Below are 12532 nucleotides of genomic sequence, written 5' to 3' on the forward strand. Positions count from 1 at the left end.
GGGGTTTGAAAATCCCGCCATGAGGTGGCTGCACCCAGGCGGTGGGCGGCCTGGGCCGGGACCGCGGCGGCCGTGGTGGGCACACTGCGGTGCTCGGGGCACGGAAGTCTCCGTGTGGGGCTGCTCCGCATGGTGGTGCGGCCCTGCGAGGGGCTGAGATGAAGGGATTGAGTCTTCCTGCCAGCTCAGCCAGGGCACGGGACAGCTGGTTTCACATGGTTAATTCCACTCGGATAACACGGGCAGCTTCTTTTCCCTACTGGTAATTGCTTGGTGGTGATATTTTATGACAGAATTAAACAGGGAATTTTTCTGACAGCCCCTCAAATGGTGCTCGGATTGGCCACGGGCAGAAATGCAGAGGGTCAGTGTCCTGCCTGAAAACCTGCTGCAAGCAGCAGCCCTGCCACGTTTGTGGCTGCAGGTTCGCAGGTTTCGGGTTGGCGCTTTCGGCTTTGCGAAATGGCGGTGGTCCGAACGGGAGCTCCCAGGCCACTGTCCCCCCACCAAGCCCAGGGACCCCAAACAGCAGCGCTGCGGAACATGAGAAAAGTGGTCAATGGAGCACAGGGGCAGGTTCGTGAACTGCAGTATGAAATACTGAGTGCTGCCACCGTACGTCAGCCCTTTGAAAACGATGCAACGTCGGAACAAAACAACTTGGTTATGATACCAAAGGACTGATACGGTGAAGTACAGGTGAGTCTGCAGAAACCCAAGGAGTAACTTTTCAAGATAATAAACATCAAAGAAATCTTTTTCAAGTGAACTGTGCCACAGACCAGGTACTTCCCTTGTGGTTTGAAGAGAGAATGTTTGAGGCTGCCGGGTGTAGTCAAGACGTGTCACCTCACCAGATCTTAATGGAGTAACACCTGGGCTTTGGAACAAAAAGAAGTTGAAAGCTGCGTGCCCTTAGATGAACAGTCCTGAATGAGAGGTAACAGTTAATGCACATAGCAAAAGTAGTATTCGTTTCTTCCGCTGTCTTTACCTATGTGCATTATCTAAAACTTCCACTTAATTTCAGCAGGTTTTAATCCACCACCCCTTTCTGATTCCCCCAGGTGACATCCTTAGTGAACCAGTGATAAATATATTTCCCTTCTGGGGCTGCACCTGCTTACAGAAATTGGAACAAATAGCCTGAATGGAACTGAGTATCTGCATTTGTGATAATTTACTTTTTATGGACTAATAAAAAAAATATAAAGCTCCATTCTTAGAGCCTTATGCTGAGAAAAAGCACCCACACGTACTCAGGAGATCTCTCTTTAGGATCAGCACTGAGCTACAGAATCGCTAGCTCCCGTAATAAACTCCCACAGTGGCCAGTAATAGCACACATTTCATCAGTTATCATGTGTTTTTCCAGGGAGTGGCAACGTGTGATTCATTTCAAATGCCAAGTGTCTGCTAAAGCACATTTTGAGAAATCAAGCCAGGAAGTTGCACTGAACCACATTACCATGGAAATATTCACTGGGGAGGGAGGACACAAATAAAAACAGTGAAACTTGCTAGTCAGTTTAAGGACTTTACTGGCAGTTGGGTGTACACCAAATACAGGGGGCCCGCACCAGGGATATTTACATCTTTTCAAGAAAAAACTTCAGGCAGTAATCTTCTATCCACTTGAAAGACACAAACATGCATAGGATAGTTTTAAGATGCTTCTCATTAATTAGAAGATCCAGAAACATAGGTCTGAGTATTACCAAACAGGTTTTGGGCTATGCTATTAGCTATATTATAATAACTTTAATATGCTATTAAAAGGCTATTAGCCCTTTTATGGGCTAATTAGAGTCTTCAAAGACTGTTACCAAAACTGGCTGCAAACAGGAGACATTTAGGATTGACCACGCATCTTGAGCCTTCAGTCTTTGTGGAAATGCACAGTCAAAACTCACAGCATGCGGTTACTTCATGACCGACTGGGATGCCAGCAGGGAGAACGTTGGAGAAATACACATTGTGAGTGTGGCCTGTGTTGGGATCTGCCTGCCACGCACTCCATCTCCTGAGCTGAAGCACGAAGCGCATCACTTCTGCATTAGGAGATCCTTCTGTATTACTCCTGCACGAGAAGATCCTCTTGCAGAAAAAGCAGAAGGAGAAAACCAGAAACTTTTGCCTCTGGGACAAACTAGTTTTGGTACGGGACAAGATTTGCCTACCTCATTTAAATAAATGAGACAATCAACGCCAGAACTTGCATCGCCACAACTTAAAAGATGAGTAATACACAAAATAAGTGAGTAATAACACAAAAGATAGTAGCCTAAAAGGAAAAAAAAAGCCCAACACAATAGTTGCATGCTCTTACTTCACCTCTGTGTGAAATTCCTCAGGCCTTATTAAGATAAGAAATCATTGAGCAGGCTGCCACAAGATGTCAGCATTGCAGAATGGTTATTCCTACCAGGTGCAGAAAAGGTCTTTGCATTCTATAAGTGTTTGGCATTAGATGTTTTGTTTTGGTTTTGTATGATGGCATAATCTGGCCTTATTTTTCTTCAGTCATTGACATTAGGATGTAAGTCCAAAATTGGCTGCAAAGGGGAGTTTCTTAAATGGCTATTTTTTTTTTTGTCTCCGTCTTAAAAAGTTTTCTAAATGCTTTCACAGGGTCAGTATTAACAGCAGGACTAATGGTATATAATGTCTTGTAGCCATCAGTGAGTTGTTTCAGGCTGCATCCAGCCTGGCTAGGAAGCGCTCACTGAAATTCAGCCTGTATAGTGACGTGTCAGGAGGTTGTCCAAAGCTTGCTCTTGCTCCATGCTAGGCTTTTCTTACACCCCTCACACTGGCTGGAGAAAGGTCTGCTGGCTTTAGTGCTATGGAGGAAATGGAAATAAAGTGTGAAACTATTTTGGGCTACCATTTAGAAAAGAAGGATATTTGGGGTAGCAAATCTTTTCAAAGGTGTCCAGCAACGTAAGCCAAATCACCAGCAAAAGAATTAACTTCTTTTTTGCCCCGTTTCCTTTTGCAAGAATAAAAGATCTGAGAGGGTTTTTTTGTTTGTTTCTTTCTTTCAAATCAACTAACCAGCCTCATTTGTATTTCATGTTAAAATTAATCTCCTGTTTTGGTAGTTTTCCCCTATGCCATTCAGTCCTCCAAAACATTTCCTGTAGCAAACAACAGCTTTCTCGCTCTCCTGCTGGTAGGGCTGCCATCAGCCCTGCCGCCGTGCCAGCAGCCAGTGACAGGCTTAGCAAACAGCAAGTTACTTTGTCCTGCTTAGGGGGAGACCCGTGGGAGGGTGTGCAGTAAGCCAGGAGGGACCATGTGAGGTCGAAGCGGGCAGAAAGCCCTTCTGCTGTCTTTCCTTACCCATTCACGTGAGCTTCTGTCCATTCGCCTCTTGGCAGCAGCGGTGGGAAGGTGGCATATGTAACTGTCTGAAGATTTTGCCTGTGAGATGAGTTTGGCCACTATTTAAAGGCTGTCTGTTTTATTGTCAGGTTCATCTTTGCTACCTTTAGGGACATATATGAGGAAAAGAGAGGTCACTTAGTGGATCATTTAGTCCCTTGGAAGGACAACTGGAGAGCGCCACACTGAGACAGAGGAGGAGGCAGACGTGTTCAGTATAACTCAGTGTAGCCTGTTTGCTATAACTCCATCAGATCTTGATGCCACGAGTATTGATGTTGGCATGGGGGGAAATGGGACTGTATCTGCCTTTCTGTAGTACACGTATTGCGACACAGGGCTCCCCTCTGTCACTGTAAAAGCTCTCTTAACCCTGCCATGACAAGTGTTTTAGGGTAGCTGTAACTTCCTAAAGATCTACCTATGAAAACCTTGTGATTGTTTGAGGATTTTCCCATGATTTTAAGAAAATAGTCAGAAAGGGTAGGCTAGGATCATGTCTAATAGATTGTGGTTACCTAAGGGGTCATCTAGTGATGTCTCTAACAACAATATGGAGGACAGTTTGCATGAAGCTGTGTGAACAAAGTGCTTCTAACTTTAAATTGTAGATTAGATGGCAGCCACAGAACTTTATTTCTCTTACAATAATGATAAATGAAGACTTAGGAATAGATAGCGTCTCTTGCATGTCTCAAAAGTCTTTTTCTATAATAGTTTATTATGAACCATCTGGTCGCATTAATGTTTTATCAAAAACCATCTGGCTGCTATATTGTTCAAGCTATTCAGTAGTAGGAATTCCTCCTAAATTAGTCAAAAGAAATGGCTGTCAAACTATTGTGTAGAAGCCCCAAACATTTATGTAAATCCTATCTAAGCAGTTATTTTAAAAGCATATTATTCCACATTAAACTACAAAAGTCTAAAAAATATATTAGTAATAAAAACGGAAATGAAGCTTTTTCCCTGTGCTGCTTAATTTTTCTTTTTTTACATCTTTGTTTCTCAGCCACTTGGAACAGGACCTACAAAGTCAAATGACGAACTGTATTAAATTAATAAATATCAGGATTACTTTTCAATAAAGCAATGCAAACAGAGGATACCTGTCACTAAGCCTCAAAAAAAAATTAGGCCCTTCATCTCTGTAGCTCTGCAGACACACACCTTTCAGACTGTAAGCACTCCAACAGGGTTCTTTAAAATCTAACTGTACAGCATATGGCACATTTTAAAGTATAGTTGTACAGTGCGTAGTACTATGGGCAGCGAGGTACAACTGATTGTAAATGATTATATAACATGCATTGATTTAATAAATTGTACTTTCACTCAGTTCTACTGTTACATTTTCAGATCAATAAAAAAATGTGATGCTAAAATCAGTGCAGTTCATATTGATTTTATTATTTATAGACAACCTTAAAGTTACAGTGAATGGAAGAACTAAGGAAAGCACATCTAAAGAATACATAGAAAGTTTAGGACAAAATTGGCAAAACAAGAGGAGTTAAATGACCCGTGGGGAAGAGCCTGTGACTGAAGCTGCCTGTAGAGAGGGAAGCCGAATGTAAGGAACGATTTTCTTTGATCAGCTCCCCATGTTTATTCTGGTTCACACAATTCCTCTTGCACCCTCTGAATGGATGTGTACACACAAGCACCCTCAAAAACACTCAGTGTCTGACTGCGGGAGCAAATGATTTGGGTAGAATTTCCCAAAGAACCTGCAGTATGCAATTCCAGTTCCTCACGAGGCAGCTGGCCGGATGGTGTTTGTATTACACTGACACAGAACTGGAGCACAGCCGTAGTCAAACCTTGCAAAATGTTCAGAAGCTGACATTAATTTTTCATTGAGTAGCATTGGACGCATGTTTTCATCTACTACATTTGTAGCAGTAGCTTTATTGTGATTTAAAACAAATTTTGTCTCTCCCTTTTGTTTTTTGTGCCTGATTTGTTATACTTTCCAGTTATTTTGCAACTCCTTAAACCCCATTCTCATTACCTGGTAACTGTCAGCTCAATCTCTCTTTCAGAACTGACCAACCACTGGAATTCCTGTTCCAGGGCAATCGGAAAGGGGTTCCTCCAGGAGAACAAAGTAAATGTATTTTTTACGTACCCACAAAGGCAGAAATGAGAATTTTGTTTAGAGATCGTTGAAGCAGGCCATGGCCCGCACAAGTAGCAGATACACTGAGGAGATGACCACAAGCAGCAAAGAAGCCAGTGGCTCCAGAGGGTCCTTAGGAGCTGTGAGGCTGCATTGCCACTGATAATTCAGCCCTATTGAGTACCAAGACTAAGGTTTCTTTTTAAAGCCACTTCATTTTTCAGCTTGCTATTGCTGCCTCCTAGTTTCAGCATGCGAAGGGGTAAGAACATACCTGGGTTTTCCCCACTAAAGGGAAGCAGGGTGAGAAGAACAGTTCTTTCTGAAACAAGGAGCAAGGGCCGGCAAGCAACCAAAAACTGTGTGGGCTGCTAATTGCATGGGAGTTCCTTTTATATTATGCAACTGTGTTGCCCCCAAAAGACAGCAAGGTGCTGTAAAAGGGGTGCTGTGGGTCAAAACAGATTGGTGGGTGTAAAAGGCTGCAGGTGTCCTTCTGAACAGTGGGGGAATCAGTGCACAGCAGTGATGTCTTGCGGATTTGTACAGGTGGTGGCTGGGGCTAGAGTCATACAACCCCGGGTTATTGACACTGTTTGTTACACTCCAGTTAAACATAGGGATCAGGATTTAACTATCCTGGGAAAAAAACCCACTTATGAAAAAGTGCTGGCCTGTTCTCTGACAGTTAAAAATTATTTAATTTGCCTTACCACAGGACTGAAACTGCTGTCCTTACTGCTTGTACCGCCCTTGTTTGTCTGAATGATGCATTGTTTTGGGTGAGTAGCATCTGTAAACAGGTGACGCGACTAAGCTTGGGTGGATGGGTTTCTTATTGCCAGTACCACCCTCTTTGCAACTGGGAGACAGGAATGCACTTCCCCCTACTGAACTGGTTGCAGTCAGCTTGAGCTGGGGCTTATTTGGTTCTTCCGCAGTTACTGTCCGGCCTCACCAATGCCAGTACACAACAGTGTGAGCAATGCAATTTCTAAGAGAGAAGGAAGACAAGCTGTGTCCTGAGAGGAAGTGTTAATATGAAAGGAAACAGTGAGCAACTGGTACTGGGAAAGCATGAAGTGCGGTCATTCTTTTGGCGAGGGCCTCGTGACTGCACACTTCAATACTGAGAATCTTATTTCAACAACATATACTCTTCCCTCTTATTCTTTTCCCTCATCTTTTCAAACAAACACTTCCTGTTGGTATCAAGACCAAACCATTCGCATGGGCATCAGCTTTAGGAATCTTGGCAGCTAGACAAAATACAATGGAGCTCCTACTACGGCCTTTCTTGCGACATGGCACATACAGATCTCTCTTCCAGTTTCTGGTATTCACAAAAGGTGAGAATATTATATCCTTGAGTTCTCTACCCTCCATCAACTTTGACTGAAGTTTTATGCTCTCTCCAAAGTGAAAGGGGATGGGTTAAGGATGGGATCACTATCCTCTGGTTACTAGAGAACTCCGAAAAAGTCAAGCTTGCTCTAACTGACCTACTTGTGGTGCTCTCTCTCTGACCAAGTCCTCAGTGGAAGTTTTTCCCTTGAAAGGACTTAAGAATTTGGTGCACTATTTTTGAACTTCATAAGAAAACTGTTTTTCCCATCAAAAAAACCTATATAGCTAATACATAGCTCTAGTTGCTTTCACAAGATTTGTTTCACTGGCTGAAGTGCAAGCAACAAACAACGAATACCAGTAGGATGTTCTCTTGACTTCACTCCATCTTCAGTCTGTCAATGGCTGAAATGATAACAAACCTAACAGTAAACAAAACAGTAAATCTCTCTCAGCTATTAGACAGGTTCTCATCTATTGATAAATCTACATAATCTTCCTTGCTCTAGGCAGCAATCTAGGCACTGCAGACATATCCTCATGAAACCTAAGAAGGAAAGGATTTTTCAAGGCATGTACTGCAGTAATTCAAGCTAGATTTACCGCAGCCTTTATCATGGGTTCTTTTATTTTCTTTCAACACAAGTTCAAAAGTAAGAAATTTGTAAATTAGGAAAGCAATTTTTTATTAAAGAAATTTTAATAAAGAATAACAATGTTAACTAAGCAAAAAAACATTTTCAAATTCTAACAGCTGGTCTTAGTAAAATAGCAAGTGAAACATCAGCTTAAAAAATCCTTGGAGAGAAATACTGCCCTAACACTTAGAGAAAGCCAATAATTCCTGAAGCCTGTGAAATTACAGACTGAAATATCAGCTGATGTTTGTACACAACATCTTGTCTTACAGGAATTTATTATTGTTCCAAGAGCCTGTAAAAACTTACATTAATGACTGCACAGAGTCAAATCCTCAGTTAACTTAAGCCTCAGTTATACTCAGCTCAGTAGAGCAATGTTGATTTAGCCCAAATGAGGGTTTACATATAGCAATTTCAAATTTTTCCCTTGGTACAGAGTAAGCAAAGATACAAATTCATAAGTATACAGCAGAATTTGGTATCTGACCAGCTTTTAACCCCATTTAAAAACTCGGAGTAACCCTACAAATTCTTACGCATCTGCTGTGCTAGAGGGGGTCTAAGTTAAAAATCAACAAATTGAGCATGGAGAGAGCAATGTTTGCAAGATGAAAGAAATGTAACAGAGGCATTAAAAAAAAAAAACAAAAACCAAAAACCAAAAAACCCCCAAAGAAAACAGAAAAAGAAGCCAAGATGTGTCAGTTACTATGCAGAGCAAGCTTTGCTCAGCTGTCAGTGTTTTTCCTCACGCTATGGTGGTTTGAATCATTTTGCAGTAAGCAAAACGACTTTAAAATAGACATTGCTGTAAATGAACAGACAACTGAGCTTAAACACAAATTGGATGCAATGTCTACAGGAGCCAAGTTTACCTTACACTTCTGTAGGGGAGAGCAGCCTGTTTTGTCTGGGTAGCACTGACCACACACGAGTACTTGCCATGTTATCAGCTCCAGCGGCAATCACGAGGAATTCACCCCATATCTGTTTCTCTGTAAGAGAAGTTCCTGCTGCCCTGGTGTTCATGGTCAAGGTACTGATAATGAGGATCCCTTGCCATCTTCCTCTCCCTTTTATAATTGTGGAAAAAAACCTCATTACTGCTTCTATAAACTGCTATTTTCCCAGCAACTTGAACTAAATGCTAGTTATTTCAGGTACCAATTAAAACATATTAGAGCTCTACGAAATTAAGCAGCAGTGAAGTGATTCCCACTGACATGATGAGCAAGTTCCAAAGTTCTCCACTCAATACAGAACCCAAAATGGCTGGTTCAAAAAAACAGGAGCTGATACTCCCCACTGAAGGCTGTTTTTCTTTTGGCCTCTATCCTTATTCTGCCATGTACAACAGCTGAGGATATTTTGTGTGGTAACAGATTTACTGATTCAATTTTCCCAGCTCTTCCTGGAACTTCCATGCCCCCTCCCACCAAATGTTTGTACACACAGAGTCTGGGAAGTGCTGCAGAACTGGAATTACAAGTTGGTCAGGACTTAAGCTCACTGTAGTCCCACATTTTTTGAGATCCTAATCCATCTGTATCACATCTTATGCACTTATGGTGGGACCATGAGACATAGCTGAGATCTGATTGGCAGAGCTGTCCTGAATCACCATCTCTAAGGCAGAAAACACCACATTGATACCATTTCTTTCCAGTTATTTTATGCAGTAAACACTATGTTTCCTTGTTTTTAAATTTGTTTTATGGAGAACATGTGGTTTGTGGTTTCCACATTCATGCTAAAGCATAACATTTATGTGGCACATCTGTCTACTAAAAACTGCATTTAAGAATCATCCTGCAGCTGTAAATGAATTCCATCAGCTTACCCCTTTCCCTGCCCCAGTGTCTGACATAAGAAACATACACCCATGTGACAGTGCTGTACAGTGCGTGCAGGTAACTGGTAAACAACTGGAACATTGCACAACTACCGGACAGCCTGTAAGAGTGATAAACAAGGCTTCTAGCAGATGGAAGCTCTTTCATACTTGCCATTTTGGAAAGTCTAAAAAACACAGATTGCTACAGCAACTAGACTTACTTCAGCTGTCACTAACAACCTTTGAAGAAAGATGCTTACAACCTCTGCGAAAAAGTCAGGGTGCTCTATGACCTTTTGCAAGTATGATTTATTAACATCCAACTAAATTTGTTACAGAGACAAAAATAGTAAATCAAATCGCGCATCAAGGTGCTCCAACATTATTACAAGTTTTTGGAGTAAGTGAAGCAGAAAACAGGAGTGTTGCTGACTACAGAAAGTTTTCTCAACAATCTGAAAGTCAGTGATAATTCTAACACAGAAGATATCTTTCTTTCTGAAATCACTAATGCTCTATCAAAACAAACAACAAATGCAGCATTTAGCAGCTTTGCGTATGTAATACCTCATACATGTGGTATGTTTTTCCAATACTGGAACTAGTAAAATACTGTTAATGTAAATACAAGACTGCCTGATTCTCAGGGACACCAACCATCTCAAAGGTGCAGAGCTGAAGGAGCTCATCACCTCTTGTAGATCAACCTCCTAAACATTCTCATGACCTTTAACACAGATCTGTCTTATACAACAAAAACACCAAATCCACAATTTATATATAAAAAAAAGGAACCACTTAAAATGATTTTTTAACATATGGCAACTATTTATCTGGAAAATTTCTCTTATTGCTTTCAAAAGCTGCAGCAAGAACAGTATCTAAGAACCGAGCAGTAAAATAATACATTTGGTGATAAGTTATAGCATTTACTAAGTTTCAACAGATAAGCCAGATAATGTGCAGTTTCTTATGAACACACAGCTGCTGGAGTAAGTTGTACCCACCAGTAGCTAGAAAATAGAAAGGATGAGTTAGTGAATACTGTGAATTTTATTTATAGTAGGCATAATCTATGAATGAAAACATACTCAACAAAAAAAATCCCTTCCATTTTAACTTCACTCCTTTGAATAGCACCATCTGATGCTAGCCCTTGCAAGATGTATTCAGTTACGTAGAGAAGCTGGATTTCATCTTTCTCTCTATTATACATGTACTGTGGACCAAGTTTTGCACTCCTCTTCAGCTTTCCCCTCTGTATGAGTTGTACACACACACAAAAAAGCTGTATTGAACAAAATGAGATACACAAAAATTTCCTGCTCTGCAAAGCCGGTTGTCTAGACAGATGACAGAAGAGATTTGCACAAAAGCAGATGCAAGGACATTAATTAGGAGTATGCAGAGCAGATGTAGCTGCACATTTCTGTAGCATGCTACCCTTACCAGGTCTGACTCCAGAGTGCAAGTGGGAAGAAAGTCTTGTTCATAGTCAAGGAAAAGATACAGAAGGAGGCCATAATGCATGTGGGGAAAGTTTTTAACAATAGTTTTTAAGCACGATTTGACATTTAAAAGCTTGTTAGAATGGACTACTTTCCTATTTTTCAGATTTTTTTAAAATAAAGAATAAAATGGGACACTGAATAAGGACTTTTATGTATGAGGAGCCACGTAGAAAACCTGAACAGGACTGTAAACAGCTGAGGGCAAACGGAGGGCCATGAGGGGTGAGTTGTTTTGGGTTTTGGGTTAGTGGTTTGTTGTCTTTTTTTGAGACCAGCACTGGACCTTTGCACAACCCCAAAGCTGTTCCTGGTTGTACGTTCTGGGCCCGTGAGTTTGTGTTCCTTTCTGTACAGCGATCTGGCTTTAACACTAAACTGCCAAATAATAAGGCAACCGTGTTTGCAACCACCACCCCCTTCAGGGGCCAGGTTTTAAAAGAAAGCAGAAATCCTACTTCCAGTCCCTTCAAAGAAAACTTCTTGGTGGAAGAACAGATGTCTAGGATGTTTCCTTCTCAAAATTTTGGCTGTTTTCACTCTTCTTTCCATTCATCTAATTTTGCAAGCTCTGTATAAAGAACTTAAGTACTTTACTGGACCTGTATTTCAAAAAGCATCTAAAAGAAGTAAATCAGTGCTGGCAACAAACACATAAAGCATATCTCAGAGAGCAGAGATTCAGAAAGGAACACAATGATTAATGGTGCACTCCAGTTCCACTCAGTCTCAAAGGCACTCTATGCTACCAAAAGTAGCTTCCTAAACAAGTTACACTGTTTCACAATCATAAACTTACACTGTACCAAAATCAGAAACTAAGTGTCAAGTCTGCAAATCTGGAAGTAGAGCTGTGGGTTTCTATTTCCTGTTTCCACAGATATTTTTTTTTTAATTTCTTTGCTGTGTAATTTGAAAACTGAGCCGGTGTTTTAACACCCAAAGGCCTGACCTGCTGCATCATCTTGATGTAAGTTTATAGTGGGATACACAAAGAAAGGCAGTGCTAGATGAACGCTTCTTAAACTGCTCTCCAAAATCATATTAAGTAATGCTTGTAAGAGAGCTATAACAGCAGGCAATGTTCATCAGAAAATTTTAAGACTGATCCATTGAGCTAAACAGCTTGGAGATCACTGCTGTGTAAGAAAAGAAGCAGTAAGTTGTCCGATACGTTCTTTTTACCATTCAGGGTAGAAATGGGGGGAAAAAAGTCCCTCAATGTCAGTTATTAAAAACAAGAGCCCTCTTAGTTGTATTGCAGAAACCTAATTTAAGTTTTGCACCCATTAATACACCTGAAGTTTTGGGGAAAAAAAAAATACCAAAATTTCATATTTTACCAAGAATAATTGTATAGAGTATATTAAGGTTTGCGAATGATGAATATATTTTTTACGCAGAAATACACAGAAGTAACATCAAGACTTTTTTTCCCACTTAATATACAGTTGACAAGAGTTTGACAACTAAAGTGAATTGTTACGTACAAAATTAAGCAGGGATAACTATACTGCAGTTGGAAGCATGGGGTCAGAGGATCATTCACAACTGGTTACACTGTTTTTGCAGATGTGTATCAGAGATTTAAAAAAGGAGCTACTGTGCAATGATTTTGCTTCATGTATTTAAGAAATGCCCTGGATTATTCTCAGGCGTTATTTTTCTGGAGGTGATAGTAAAATTCTTAAGT

This window comes from Vanellus vanellus (genome assembly GCF_965231255.1).
Source record: "Vanellus vanellus genome assembly, chromosome: 2".
Taxonomy (NCBI): domain Eukaryota; kingdom Metazoa; phylum Chordata; class Aves; order Charadriiformes; family Charadriidae; genus Vanellus; species Vanellus vanellus.